At 40.2% G+C, this 16,469-nt stretch overlaps 1 long non-coding RNA gene across 1 annotated transcript; it reads left to right on the top strand.

Annotated features, from left to right (window-relative positions):
* The first annotated feature begins 556 nt into the window (after positions 1-556).
* Positions 557-15,694, top strand: LOC131273097 (uncharacterized). The gene is made up of 3 exons (XR_009180247.2): positions 557-760; positions 3,244-3,370; positions 15,584-15,694. It is a non-coding gene; the product is annotated as an uncharacterized lncRNA (long non-coding RNA).
* The last annotated feature ends 775 nt before the right edge of the window (positions 15,695-16,469 follow it).

Below are 16,469 nucleotides of genomic sequence, written 5' to 3'. Positions count from 1 at the left end.
CTGATGCTTTCAAAGCATCATAGCTTTCTTTGGGAAGGGTTCGATAGTGGGTTCTATTCCAGTTATTTCTGACCTGCTCAAGTGTCTTGGCTTGCTTGATAAAATGAACTAATCTGAGTCTTTGTATGTTGTGTGTTGTCATCTACTGAGAGTTGTTGCTTTTTTTAGACAATCTCATTTGCTACTGTTCCTGGTTTCTGACATGACTTCTGGTATCAGGGTCAGTGCTCTCTGATTTCTTGAAACCAATCCTCTTTTGGTCTATTAGCCTGCCCCTATGTCTGTAACTGTGCCTCACATTTGCCCACCAAATGGGAGATTCTGGGTTTCCTCCACACCAAAGTACAAACCTTGGGGCCTTTGGGTGGTAGAGGTAGAAGAACCATACCAGAGTAAAGATGGTGTGGTGTGTTAGGCATTGCATTCAGAATAATTTTGAGAAATAAAAACTTGGTTTAATATTTCCAAATATTGTCCTGTGACAGATTAGCTTGACAAAGGTCCTAAAAGGTAGTTTAGAGTTTGGTTTAAAACTCCATATACTGAATTTCAAAAGGTGACCTTTGATATCCTTTGGCACCTCTCCAGCAGCTGCTTTATGATTGGAAAGAATGAAGTAGTCTCCACATGCCAGTTCTGTATTGCCAACCTGAGATCTGGTGGGAAGAAGGCACCTGAAAATGGATACCAATGGACCAACCTGGGGAAACACTGATTCACTGGGTTTGGGGTGAATGCTGAGGAACCATAAATTTTAAAGGTAATTCTGATGAATGGTTAGGTCTGAATAGTTTCAGTAAAGGGCACCATGGAGAGGAATTTATCCTAGTTTCCCGTATTGTTATAGGATGTGAATTGGTATGGTTTTTTTGTATGCAGAGTCATTCAGTGAAGTGACATTTACATACAAAGAATAATAATTTACCCAACATAAACAGCCTTGAAAGTTATACCCAGAAGACTATTGTGAGACAGTAGGTAAACTGATTTTTAAACTCAGGTGATTCTCTCTAGAGAATATTAAATAGGAGAAAAGAGGAAATAACGTAGAACAAGAAGCTGTTAAAAAGTGAAATGAAGAATCTTCCAATCAATAACTAACTCCAGTTACCTTTTTCATGTCAAAATCAAGGAGGCCTTTAAAACTCTTTCCAATGCTATAGTTTGTGTGTGTGCATATATATATATATATACATATATATATATGTGACACCTACAGTCACACCCATGCACATATGTACCTTATGTCTGTACATATGTACTTATGAGGCATGCAGAAAATTTTGGCCACCTTAATTTGCATTTGGAATAGTCATAGCTCTTAAATTTTCAAATGTAGGTACTTTTAGAAACCAAAATAATAGAAATAGGGTTTCTTTAAGAGAGGTCCATGAATGGACTTCAGGAAGCCCATGCAATATTCTGTGTGTGTGTATGTATTAATGCATAATTCTAAGGAGATATTCACTGATTTCTTGGTTCTCAAAGGGATTCAGGATACAAGTCATATGATGAATTACTGAAATATACTAACAAAAGATCATTAATAAACCATCTACCCCTTGATTGAACCTTAATGGATAACAAGAATTGTGTTGATCCATATGTCTACTCTGATATGAGGAAGAGCCCAGTCTACAATGGAACAATACACAACAGTGTTGATCCCCATGAGATATAGTCTGGTGTGGGTTGCAGAAGCAGATTAAAAGATGATGCATGGTTCCTTGTGCTGCCTACAGAGAAGACAAGCAGACACAGAAGAACACACAGCGAATGGACACAGAAAGCAGACAGCAAGCATAAAACAATGTGGGGGGTGGGGAATAAATAAATAAATCTTAAAAAAAAAGAAAAAGATGATGCATCCAGAACCAGACCACCTCAGAAAACAACTCAGATTATATTTTTCGCACTTCTAGGGTAAGAGTTTCAGACAGAGGTGTGCTGGAGTCTGCTCATACCAGCTTCTGAGAGCCAGATGTTATTTTGAGAACTGGTTATTAAAAGACAGCCATTATTAGAATTTAAATTTTATAAATTTATAGTTTAAAATGATTTTGAAAACAAAGGCAACAAATGCTAAAAACTTTTCACCTCGTAATTATTTTACTACTTTCATTTATGTTCTTGAGGCTAAAGGGGCTTATGTGAGTTCCCTGGGTTCTTTTTGCCCTGCACAGAGGACTGGAATTTACACCAAGGTTTGATCACACAAGGGAAAGAGCTTAATGAGCCGGCGGAGGTCTGGAGGCAGACAAAATCTCAAATCAGCCTCCTTGAACAGCAGCAGTAGCAGTGTCCTATAGGCTTGTGTAGGGGAGGAGTTCAAAGGTTTGGGTTACAAGATTGACAGGTAGAGAGGCATTGCATCTTGTGCATGTACTATAGCACTGCATGCTTTAACATGCTCAGTCATATAGTGCATGTATAGAAAATAGCATGTAAATCCCACCCAAAGGTGAAGAGTTTACTATTATAATCAGCTAAATTTCTGCTAAGTTTATTCTACTCTCCTACTGAGTTTGCAAAAAACTGGAAAGTCTTACTCTGTGGGTATCTTAATTTTGTGGTTAGCCTCTGACCACAGCAACTAACTGTACTCTATTTTTGGTTGGTTAGCTATTGCTGCAAGGCTCAGATTAGCTTAACAGGGCCTAACAGAGGAAGACAGAATTTGGATGGGGGTAATTCTTACAAGTGGTCCTTACAAAGCAAATGTATACCCACTGTATCTGAATGGTAGAAATAATGGTATGCTATTGTACATCTCTTCCCAGCTCAGTGGCTTCATGTTGGTAACTTAAAATTGGCCATGTTGGCAGTATTTACCTTTTTTCTCTTCTGAAAGCTTGATCCTAAACATTTACCAGCTTACTACTGGTTCCAGCTAAGAAGGAAGCATAGGACATACAGACATTTGTCTGTTAGTAATAGAGTACTTCTTGTAAAAAAAAGTCCAGAAGTAAGCAATCCAGGATTTGTATGATAATCATGTAATAACACCCATTCTCTAAGTCTCCTTTTATTTTTTGCCCCAGTATCCTTATTGTCGTACATTCTCAACATTCCCCCATTGTGTAAGGTGGTTACTTGGCTTCAGCCACCAAGACCACACTCCAGGAAGAAAAAAGATGAAGGGACAAGGGTAAAAGGACATGTCTCCTAGCTGAGGTGGTTCTTTTAAAGAGCATTTCCAGTCATTAGACTCAATGGCTTCTCTCTGTATCTTATCTGCTGCAGGTTGGACAGGAGGTTGGAAAAAGAAGACTCAACAGAGCATTAGCGATATCCCAGATATAATTGAAATTCTCTTAAGGAAGAAGAGGAGAATGGACGTTGGGTAGAGAACTAGCAATTTCTGTCACAGGTACCTGCTAATTATACTATAATTAGAACTACTTCTTCCTTTTATAAATATTGCCTGTTCATTAAATTTTCAGGGTGTTGTTTCAGTTCTGTGGATGATTCCATTTTTTGTGTTTATAAGTGCCATGAGTAAGAATCTTTTCATGGTTTATCATGGTTTGGTGCATGGAGTAATCTATCCAATGGCCATCTGCAGACCTGGCAGTCCCCTTTCTGAATGTCTGGCCCTATTCCAGTTGAAGCAGCTTGCTCTTGACATAGCCAAGACAAAAATAATATAGATTAGCTCCTCACAGTAATCAAATCAGGTGACTACCAAATCTTCATTTGACTGTAAGCAGTTAAAATAATTAGCATATATTAGGGAAATGCAAATCAAAACTACAATGAGCTACCATCTTACTCCCATAAGCCTGGCAACTATCAAACAAACAAAAGACTACAAGTGCTGGAGAGGATATGGAGGAATGGGAACACTCATCCACTTTTGGTGGGAATGCAGAAGGATCCAGCCATTCTGGAGGACTGTTTGGTGGTTTCTCCAAAAGTTAGCTATAGATTTGCCATATGACCCAGCAATTCCACTGCTGGGTATATACCCAGAAGATCTGAAAATAAGAACACAAACTGATATATACACACCGATGTTCATAGCAGCATTATACACTATTGCCAGCAAGATGGAATCAACCCAAATGCCCATCAATGGATGAATGGATAAATAAAATGTGGTATATACATACAGTGGAATACTACTCAGCTATAAGAAGGAATACAGTACAAACACATGTGATAACATGGATGAATCTTGAGGATCTTATGCTGAGTGAAGCAAGCCAGGCATTGAAGGACAAATACTACATGACCTTTCTGATATGAAACAAGCAAACCAAGCTGTCTCAGAGAGCTACAGTCTGGAAGATAGGCTTAAAGGAATCTGGGGGGATGAGGAAGGTTGTGAGCTGATGCCTACAAGGGTGAAGTCTATGACAAGCTGGAGGTAACTATTTGTACAGGGAAGGGATAAGATGGGGACATAGGGATACCTTTGGGTGGCGCTTTGTGGGCTTGAGGGGGCTAGGGTTGGGAGGATGGGTCAAATGACCCAAGGAATTGGGGGAAAGCCTGGGGGGAACCATTGAATATGGGAGAATGTCAGGTATATGGTTGAAACTATACTGTTGAAAAAACTCTTTAGAAAATATAGTGAGGAAGGATCACATGTTTAAGGTGCTTAAGGGGGGGGGCATCTGGTATAGAGGCAAACCTCTAGGGAGTATGTGAGTGCTCATTTTGTCATAGAGTGTTAAATCACTGGGAGGAAACCCATACAATGAGTGTGAAGGTGTACCCACATCCTGGGGAGACCTGTTGTTCCCAAAGAGAGGGAATTGTGTCTATCTAGAGGATTGCTGGCTCCCAATTAGTTAGGGCAGGCTAGTATATCAAGCCCTCAGCATTGTTGCAGTATCTGTAAATCTAGTTCCTCAAGAAGTGAAGATTGAGTGTCACGGTGTCCCCTGAGGGGAGGGGGAGAGAGGTATAGCATGGATGGAAGCAGGGAACTGGCGGGCAATGGAAGCACTTCACAAGATCATGCAATGATGGACATGTCAACTTACATCTAAAGTGTATAAAAGTCTATAAACTAAAATGTAAACTATAATGTAAAACATAAGGAAACTAAAAATTTAGAAATTTGTTCAGTCTAAAATATAAACAGTAATGTAAACCAAAATGGAACTATGTTTGATAGCTATGCTTCAAAATTTGTACATCACCTGCAGCAAATATAACATGAACATGTAAAGAGATCATTGCTGGGAAAAGGGGAAAAGGGTTTGATGTTGGATATATGGGAGTCCCCTATATTCTGTATGTGAATTACCGTGATCTAAAACTTTTTTGAAGACAAAATTAAAAATTAGGAAAAAAAAGAAAGGATGTAGACTCTGAGGAAGAAATGAAAATGTTTTGCCACTGTACATACAGGGCAATATCTATTACAGTAATGAAAGGCAAAACATCAGAAACAAAGCTTTATAATATTTTTCATTTTATTAATACACCAATTTATTTTTACTTTATTTTAGTATTTCTAAATTACTATGTATTCTATTTCTAAACTTTAAACCCATCACTGTATTTCAATTTTCTATTAATTGAATTTGGCAATATATTAGGATTCATTGTTGAAGAAGTTTTGGACCACAGAGAGGTTCAACTATGGCAGTGGAGGAACTCTGGTGTGGGGTATTATTGATGGGGGGCACATGGGTGGGGGAAGTTCTCCAGGGCAAGTATATAGGGAACATAAATATGTTAGGATGTATGTTGGGTATTTTTATAGTAGTTACAGTTACAAATGTCAACTGAGGGAATGCTGAGTTCCCACCCAGGGGAGCTCTGTCACATTCCCCAATGGAATAGCAATAATCCCTCAAGTGCAACAGCAAAGATCAACAAGGAATGATGTCCAATAATGAGCCCTTGATAGTGATGACTATGCTTAGGAGCCTGTGTGCCTGAAAAATGAGCTAGGTCTAGAGCTGTGGAGTACCTAAGAGTTACCTCCTGAAAGCCTCCATGTTTCTCAAATGTGGCCACTCTCTAAGCCAAACTCAGCATGTAAATGCACTACCTTCCCCCCAACGTGGGACATGACTCCTGGGGATGAACCTCCCTAGCGCCAAGGGATTACTACCAATCACTAACTGGAGAAGCAACTAGAAAGAGACCTTGAATAAAAGGGTCAACTCAGATCAGCAGAATATCTCAGCCTACATGTTGGATCAAGTGTTAAACACTGCTCTTTGGCCTTGAATAAAAGGGGGAAATGGCAAAGGCAAATGAGTTGATATGGCTAAGCGTCTTCCCAAAAGAGTCGGGAAATCATCAGAGAGGTTGCGCTTATGCACACCTCAGCTGGATCCCAGAAAAAGCCAAAATAGAAACAACCCTAGGTACGGTTCTCCTGAAGGCTATGGAGATCCTCAGGATACATAATCATGTCAGATGGATTTGGAGGTCTGTGCCATGTCAGAGGGCCCTACTTTGGAATTTGTGCTCCTGAGTGTGACAGAGATGGACTCAGATGTGACCTTTCTACACATGCCTGTTCTGTCACTTTTACTGAACCTTTGGTTGGCACTAGGGATGGTCCATACTCAGGAGACTTGAATCTCTGGACTGCCCATCTGCCAGCTGGGCCCTGAACCTCAGCAGAGTGGCGACTCCTACTCTCTGGTTCGTTGGTGTTACCCAGGTCAGCTAACAGGTAGGTGAAGATGGTCAGCCACCAAAGCAGGGAATCAAGAGTGCCTACAACTGTATGCAGAGGAATTGCTTCCATCATCCATGTGGAATCTAAGCCCCCTCTTGATCTAGAAGTGGAGGGGACATCACCATTCCAGGGTCCACAGAATGGAGGAATAAAATATGGACTTGAGTGGACATACTGATATTCTACTATAAAACTATTGTGACAAGTAATAGAAGAAATTTTAGCATCGAGGTGGAGAAAGTGGCCACAGTAGTTGCTGAGGGCAGGGAGGGGGTAGAAGAGATGTGATGTGGGGGCATTTTTGGGATTTTGAGTTGTCCTTAATGATATTGCAGGGTCAGATGCTGGACTTTATATATCCTGCCATAACCCACTGAATGTACTGGGGGAGAGCGTAAACTACAGGGTAAACTATTATCTGTGTAGTGCAGCAGTGCCCCAAAATATGTTCACTGAGTGCAGTGAAGGTGCCGCAATGATGAGGGAGGTTATTGGTGTGGGAGGAGTGGGGTGGGGAGAGTGGGGGGAATACAGGAGCCTCATATTTTTTAGTGTAACATTTTTTTTGTGATGTATATATCTTCAAAAAAGTACAATTTACAAAAATGATGTGATGGGGAGTGGGGAGTGGGTTATATGGGGACCTCTTATGGTTTTTGTTTTTTTATGTTTTTTAATGTAACATTCCTTGTGATCTATTAATTTTAAAAAATTTTAAAGAAAGAATTAGCATAATGTCATTTAAAACAAAGAAGCTATTTTTAAATTTAGTTTTTTATTTCTAGATATCTTTAAGCAAAGTTAGATTTTAGCACTTGCGAATGAAAGCAGGATTTAATTGTCATAGACACACACATACAGAATCATAGTGAATTTGGAACGCCTTTCGCCGTGCCCTCTGGCCTGTTTGGGGAGAATAGCTGAGCGTGTCTTGGATGTGTCTGAGGACGATGAGAAAGCCTGGATACTCCCCTATGATCTCTTTTCTCTCTCCTCTCTTTCTCCTCTCCTTTCTCCACCTTCTCTGTCCCCTCTTTCCTCTCTCTATTCTTATGACTAATTTCCAGTTCTCTATAGCTTAATTTACTGCTCATTTATAAACAAAAATCCAAATGGGAAGAATACTTTTAAAGCACATAGCACTTACTCTTATGGAAATGTGAATAAAGCATGTGCTTGAAAGGTTTCCCTGGAACTGGACGTGGTGAATGGAGAGTGTGCTGGCAATAGTCAGAGAGAAAAATTCCATCTGTGTTTACCAGCAGCAGGCAGAGTGCACTAACTTATGAGTGAAGTATACCTCATGAGAAAGTCACAGTGGTTAGAAAATCCCGAAAGAGGTATAATTTCCTGTAACTTGCATGCTCCAAGCAAAAATGTAAAGAAGCTGCCAGCAGGCAAACTGGATAAATTATACCAGCAACAAAAATTCCTTTATCCTAATTTCTGTGGTAGCTCATCACACAGATCTCTCTTGTACAGGTAATGGTTGATCTTAGCTCTGGAACTCATTTTGCAAAAAGATATTTAAAATGCTTCAGACCAAATCATTTTAATATTTTAGGAGAAGACAGTTATGATAAAGACCAACTTATCTGTGCAATCACTCAGTTCCTCCACTTTGCTTTGCTAATCCATATTGCACCAAAGCAAATTTAACTTAAAAAAAAGAACAATTCGTTTTTACTCATGTGTTTTTGTTAGTCATATGGAAAGGAAAGGTCAGAATTCTCTAGGGGTGTGTTTTTCTACTTCTATTAAAAGTATAAATCTTAAAGAATAGTATAGATCAGTGTATTTTATCATTCAAATTGTATTACTTTTAAAGAATGCTTTATCCCTTCTTTTTATTTCTACCTATAAAAGCCACAATTTTCAATGGATAATATGACTGTATCTTGGGCATTTCACTAAAATATCAGAGGGTAGGGTTCCTAGTTGCCTGGATCATATTATAGAATATTAAAAATAAACTTGCAAATATGGCTTTTAAACCTTTTATTGAATAATGACATAAAAATAGCAATACTCATTTTCAAAAATTTGGTCTTAAACACTGGAAACACTATCCAGATGATGCTTTCAGGATATTCCTTTTGCATTTTCCCTTCTCCTAAAGGAGTTCCTAGACTTTAGATTATAGGACCACCGTAGCCCCTAAGGCAAATCTGATAGCAATGTCTGCCCTTACAAACCTCAGAACATACAAATCAACTTGATGTCATCAGCATAGCTTTAGGTCTTGTTGAGAAAATGAGAACATTTTCCAGCCCACTATTTTGTTTTCTTTTGTTCTCTTTTTTAAATACGTGCTCAGACTTAAGGACCCGGCAAGGGGAAGGGGAAGGGAGATCTTTGGTCCTTTTGATTAGATTTTATTACTACTGTTTAGAACTCTGGGATACAAGAAAGCATTATCAAATGTTTCAAATGAAGTTAATGATTTAGCATTATCACAGTAATTCATCTTTTCTATAAACACAAATTCATAGTGATTCAAATAAATGCATGAAATAATAGGAAGATATCATGACTAAAGATCATAAAAGGAAGAAATACATAGAGAATATTAGCCAGTGAGACAACGCTGAGGGGAGTAGAGGGTGCTGGAAGGATGCGGGTGTCACCGTGTAGCACTGCAACTTCCACAGGCACTGTAGAGAAATGGTTGTTTTGTGCGATGCATTCTCCAATGAGAAGAATCTGCAGATATTTACTAGTTGTATTTGTATTTGAAGGTTTGACTCTAGAAAACAATCCAGACAGTTAAGTCTATAGTAATATGTCCCAAAGATTTGAAATAAGGAACACCAAGATGGATACTAAATAAAAGCACTAGCAGGACCAGCCACTATGCTGGGCTAGAAAATTTAAAAGACAAGGGGCTTAGATTCCACATGGATGGTGGATGCAGTTCTCCTGCTTGCCTCTGTAGGCACACTTGGCTCCCTGGTGTGGTGGTTGACTCTCTTCACCTCCCTGTTAGCTGGCCAGGACAAGTCCAATAAACCAGAGAGTAGGAGTTGCAACTCTGCTGAGGCTCAGGGCCTGGCTGTCATAAGCACAGTCCAGAGATTCAAGTCTTTTGAGTATACACCAACCCCAGTGCCAACCACAAGTCTGGTAAAAGTAACAGAAGAGGCATGTGTAGAAAGGTCACATCTGAGTCCAACTCTATCACACTCAGGAACACAAACTCCAAAGTAGGGCCAACTGACATGGCACTGAACTCCAGAGCCATCTGCCATGACCACAGAACCTATGGGTCTCTGTAGCCCTCAGGAGAACTAGTACCTGGGCTTGTGTCTACTTCAGCTGTCTCTGGGACTCTGCTGAGGTGTGCATAAGCATGACCTCTCTGATGACCTCCTGACTCTTTTTTGGAGACTCATAAGTGGAGAAGACATAACTATCCCAGGATCCACAGGATGGAGGAATAGAGTATGGATTGGAGTGGCCTTGCTGATATTCTACTATGAACTATTGTCATTAGTAATGGAAGAAATTGTGGCATTGATGAGGAGAAAGTGGCCACAGTAGCTGCTGAGGGTGGGAGAGGGAGGAAGAGATATGCTGTGGGGGCATTTTCAGGACTTGGACTTGTCCTGGGTGGTACTGCAGGGACAGTTGCTGGACATTGTAGGTCCTGCCATGGCCCACTGGGTGGACTGGAGGAGAGTGTAAACTATAATGTAAACCACCATCCATGTGGTGCAGCAGTGCTTCAAAAGGTATTCACCAAATGCAACGATTGTCCCACAATGATGAAAGAGGTTGTTGATGTGGGAGGAGTGGGATGAGGGGGGTGGGGGTATATGAGGACCTCTTATATTTTTTGAATGGAACATTTGAAAAAAAAAATAGAGAAAAAAAGAGACAAGGGGAGCTGCATCTTCTGTAATTGGTATGGCAGACTTCATTGGCCCTTATTAAAGGATTCAAATGAAGTTCTTTTCTCTTTAATCCCTGTTCTGAGGAGCAGTGCACCATTTTGATCACTATAATAGCAGGGATTATTCTTGGTAATGGTCTACTAACAAACAAATAAACCTTAAGTTCTCAGCGCTGGCCTAACACAATAAAGGCTTATTTCTCACTCATGAGAAGTCAGATGCAGGTTGGGAGGCCCTTCCCCACCTTATCACTTCAAGGCTGCTGTGGCAGAGGAAGAAGGAGCTAGAGTTTTTTTGGTAGGCCTGCAAGTGGAAACCATACACTTGGTATTGCATTGGCCAGAGCATAACTACATGGTCTGTCTCAACTGCAAGGTCAGCTGTGGACTGTAGGGACTGAATTGGGTCTATTATGTGGACTTTTTGAGAAGGACTAAATATCTCTGCCACAATCCGAAGTTTGTAATCAGAGTGTAAGACAATGTTGTGCATTATTAATATGGGGTGTAGCAGTTTGATGTAGTTATGAATTCCAAAAATAAATTTTGGATTATGTTTGTCAACTGGTCTGTACCTGGGCATGATTAAATTATGATTGGGACTTTGACTAGGGTGTTGAGTCCCCACCAATTGGTGGGTAGGGACTCACAGATAAAAGACATGGCAAAGGACAGAGTTGGGGAGCTTTGATGCTGGAGTTTTGATGTTGGAATCTTGATGCTGGAGTTTTGATCCTGGAGCCCAGGAAGCAAACACACAGGAGAACACTGAGGAATAGAGATGGCTCCTTAGGCACGGCAGAAACCCCGGGGAGAGAGACAGAGCCGGTCACCTGATAGTTTACAGGGGACCTTATGGAGAGAGGCAAAGTCTAGAGAGCCTCATAGTCTATAGCTGGCCTTGTGGAGAAAACAGAGGAGCTAAGCCCAGAGAGAAATAAACTCCAGGAAGAGGGGAACCCAGGAAGCCTGAACCCTGGTAGATGCCGGCAGCTATCTTGCACCAACATGTGCCAAAAGGCTTTGGTGAGGGAGATAACTTATGCTTTATGGCCTGGTAACTATAAGCTTCTACCCCAAATTAATACCCTTTATAAAAGTCAACCAATTTCTGGTATTTTGCATCAGCATCCCTTTGACTGACTAATACAGATGGGTATAGGGAAAATAGGTTCGGCCAAGATATATTTGCTCTCTAACCAGTTATATGGCATAACGTAATCATAATAATTGTTATGACTTACTCAGGACTTATTAAATCCAGACACTCAGCACTTGTATTATCTCATTTAATCCTCATTTATTACCCTTAAAGCGAGCATTATTATTACTTTTATTTTACAGGTGGGGAAAACTGTGATAAGGAATGCGTGATGGTTAGGCTTATGCCCAAAGGGCTCATGAACTAAGGGGCCAGAGTGGTAAGGATGGAAGTTATGCATGGGCTCCACATTATGGACTTGCATTCAGTAGGGGTGACCTGGCCACAGCTACTGCTGAGTGCCCAGTCTGCCAGGAAATAGATATACACTCAGCCCCTGATATGGCACCATTCCCCAAGGTGATCACCTGCTACCTAGTGGCAGGTTTATTACATTGAAATACTTCCATCATGGAAGGGGCAGCAATTTGTTCTAACTAGAATAGATTCATACTCCCGAAAAGGGGTTGTCTACCCTGCATGCAATGCTTCTGCCAAAACTACCATCTGTGGACTTACAGAATGCCTTGTTTATGGTCATGGTATTCCACACAGCATTGCTTCTGATCAAGGAAACCATTTCACAGCAAATCAAGTGTGGGAATGGGCACATGATCATGGAATTCCCTGGTCTTTCCATGTTCCCCATCGTCCTGAAGCAGCTGGATTGATAGAGTGGTAGAATGACCTTTTGAAGTCTCAGCTACATAACCAGCCAGGTGGCACTACCTTCCAGGGCTAGGACCATGTTCTCTGGGAGGCTATATATGCTCGAAATCAGTCTGCTCCCTGGTGCTGTTTCTCCCATAGCCAGGATTCATAGATCTGGGAATCAAGGGATAGAAATAGGAGTGGCACTGCTTAGAGATGGCCTGGAATATAGGGAATCTCCTAGGGCATCTCTTAGTACTACCATCCCCTGTGATTAAAGTCAATGGAAACGCAGCAACCCAATCCAGCCAGGACTACCAATGACCCAGAAACTTCAGGAGTGAGGGTTTGGGTCACCCCACCAGGCAAAGGACCATGGCCAGCTGAGGTGCTTGCCTAGGGCAATGGAGCATAGAATGGGTAATGGATGAAGGTAGTGATCAATATGAACAATGATCACATGGCCAGTTTCAGAATTGAAGATGGTAATGGTTATATCTGTTTCTTCCTGGTTTTGTTATAAGTATGTCTGTATATGTACATTAAGCAGATTTCTTTGTGTTCTTCCCTATCTTATCCCGTCATCATATGACATAAGTTGTATTAGTTTCATGTCATAGTACTTAAGTTACAGGATATCAAGTTTAAGAGTGAATATTACTCAAGGATTTGCACCCTATACTGGAGAGATTTCATGTGTTTCTATTTGTGTGTAGGACAGTTGAGTATTGTTAGGTGAAAAATATGCCAGTTATTGTTTTTATTTAGAGATTTAGTATGGTTTAAGGTGATGTGTGTGATTGCCAAGTTGTCGTGGTGTGGGCCGTATTGGTTAGGTTCATTTGTCAGCTTAGCTAGGTGATGGTGTCCAGGTGTTTGTTTAAGTAAGAACTGGCCTGATTGTTACTGCTAGGACATTTTGTGGACTTAAATCATTAGTAAATTGATTGCAAATATGGCTGATTGCATCTACAATCAATAATGGTCATTGCCTTCAACAATGCCCAAAGGGCTCATGAACTAAGGGGCCAGAGTGGTAAGGATGGAAGTTATGCATGGGCTCCGCATTATGGACTTGCATTCAGTAGGGGTGACCTGGCCACAGCTACTGCTGAGTGCCCAGTCTGCCAGGAAATAGATATACACTCAGAGATGTCTCAACCAATCAGCTGAAGGCCTTAAAAGGAGAAGTGTGATTTCAGCAGTCGGAACGGAGAATTTCCTTCTTTACTCCAGCCAGCCAGCTTCTCCTGGAGAGTTCATCAAGGGTCTTCATCTGATCTTGCAGCTGGACCTACCTACCGTATTTGGACTTGTGCGCCTCCACAGTCAATGAGAAAATTACTATAAAGATCTCATAGTGTTTACATATGCCCCCTGTCAGTTCTGTTTCCCGAGAGAACTCTAATACAGCTGTTAAATATCTTTCCCAAGGTCACACGGTGAATAAGTAGGAAAGTCAATTTTGAACCCAGGAAGTCTGGCTCCAGAGCTAGGTCCTTCACTTTTCGCGTTTTAAGGGGAAGAGCAGTGGAGAAACATCACAGACCATCAGTCCAGTTTGTAGCTTTATCCTCACTAATAATTTGTGTTTCTGCTGCTAACAATATCTCATGGAAATAACAACAAATCAGTGGATAGATTCATGTGGGTGGTGAATAAATAGGAATGAAGAACATTAAAGATATTTCTGCCATTAACTACTATTTCTCCAAATATGAATATGGATTCAACCAAGAACACTGTTCAGAAAAAATTTTTGATGAGAATAGACCATTGTCCTTAGATACTTTACTGCTCTGCTTTGCACCCTAAATTATCACTGTCGTAAAAGAAGAGAAAATGCAGCTTTAGAAACTGCATCGTGGCCTTCTGAAGGCTGTTCTTGAATAAACTGAAAAATAAAGTTTAAAACTTCTCCCTTTTTTCTTCTTCATTTCACTCCTTATTAGCTTTTTTCCCTTTGAACTCTTCATTTCTGCAAACACCTTCTGATTCCTATCTGCTTGCCAAATTTTAATGTACTTTTATAGTCCAGTCTTGGTTACACATAGTTTTAGACTTTTAAATCAAACCTTTCATGCCTTTTGTTTGAAGCCAGTAAATTTCACATAATGAGTTTCTATAATTGTTCTTTCTTTAGAGAGAAAAAAAATGTAATTACATTTACTATTATCTGTTAAGAATTAAAACCTCATTTAAAAGCAATGAAATTCCATCATCATATTACTTTGACTTAGCAAACTCTAAGACCATATATTTCTTTCCAAAACACCATAAGAAAGTCTATTAAGTAGGATAATAGTACATACCGCTTTTCTATAAAAATGAAAATTTCTGCTTTTATTCTGGACCATTTAAGTCTGTGCTGTGATTTTAGCCACATTTCACATGTATTGCCTTGTCCAGTCTACAATGTTTACATTTATCCCTTAGTATCCCACTACATCATGTTTAAATGTAAACAATTGAGATTTGTCTCCCTCCTTGTAATTTCTAAATAACAGTTCTGTATATTACAACTTTAAAGATGTGTCATGGCAGCTGCAAGTAACTTTTAAAAAGAAACTTTGTGCAGCAAACTATCACATTTCATCTACACTCTGGCAAATGGTGCTTGCTTTTTGGCCCCAATTCAGTCTTCATTTTGCAAACCAACCTCCTGCGGCATGAGAATATACGTTTTCCTGGGCCAAATATTCTGAAGTGGACACCAATTTGGGACTCCTAACGTTTTCCAGCTCTCCAGCTTTTAGACATGTGAGCATTGAAAATGCCAGATTTCTACTGTCCATGCCAAACATTTAGGCTTTGGAGGCTGAAAAGTCAGCATCTCCATTTTAGCGTATAATGCCAGAAGCAAGCCGTCCTCACTTCCTGGCAATGGGTCAGCACACAGAACCACCTTTTCAGGCAATTTATTTGGTACCTGTTCAACACCTCCAGAATGGTCTGCTACTTCTAGGCTCTGGAAGGGAAATTGGATAGTATGAAGGGGAAGGTGTGGAGGCTAACAGATGGGAAGAATGGACATTTGTGATAAAAGGGAAGCTGGATTTTTAAATTTTTCATTTCCATCCTCGTTTTCTTCTTCAGTTAGCATATAATTTCCTTTCTCAACTCTTCCACCTTTCAATGTAGTTGCTCTTTCACTGGAAATCCTCCTATTCTTCTCTTCTCTTTCCAGTGCCACATCAACTCAAACAATAGGTGAAAGTGACTGAATTCCTTCTGGACCCCTACCTGCTTGGTTTGTTCCTGCATGAGCAATTTCCTGGGAGATGGTCAGTTCACACAGGTAATTTGCTGATACAGTCAAGGTCTGAGTTCCATACTCCCACTGCCTATGTACAGTGAAAAACTTTCTTCCATTACCTGTGATAGCACTCCCCTTCCAGCTAAGCATCTTATAAATGTGCAGCAATCAGTCCCCAAAGGGATGTGAAAGAGAGGGAGGCTTGATGCAAATCATCCTCTCTACCAGCAAAGGAAATCAAAAGGCTCTGTGCTCCTGAAATAGTGAACTAATAATTTCAATTTCATATACAAAACTTGGCTCTTTTTTTTCTTAGCTAGAGGGCTCAGATAATTGTGTGGACGAGCCACACAAAAACAAATAGCCATCATGCTATATGGAAGGAAAAAAAAATTAGAAGTTCACAAGATTAGAAATAATTTCTTACTTATTCCACAAATATTTTATATTGAATGCATACTTGATGGCTGACACTGTGCTACCAGCTGATGGTAAAGCTGTAAATAAAGCAGATACAGTCACTACCCTCTTATAGTTTACATTCAGGGTAGAGTGGCGTGGTGGTGGTAGAAAGATATCAGTTGACGACTGTGAAAGTATTCAAATATAATTGTGAAAGGTGCTATGAATGTATGTACCTGAGGGACCTGACCTTATCTGCAGGGGCAGATATCCATCAGATAATTGCTGCCCAGTACAATTAAATTCTACACTATCTATGTTTTTCTAGAATGTGGATGAAGAACTAAAAATGTGTTGCATCTTTCTAACATTTTTGCACAGTTCAAAATCAGTGCTGATTGGTAGCTACCTGGGC

The sequence above is a fragment of the Dasypus novemcinctus genome, chromosome 13 (genome assembly GCF_030445035.2).
Source record: "Dasypus novemcinctus isolate mDasNov1 chromosome 13, mDasNov1.1.hap2, whole genome shotgun sequence".
NCBI classification, from domain to species: domain Eukaryota; kingdom Metazoa; phylum Chordata; class Mammalia; order Cingulata; family Dasypodidae; genus Dasypus; species Dasypus novemcinctus.
Note: the sequence above shows the minus strand (reverse complement) of the source record. Positions and strands in the feature narration are given on the sequence as shown.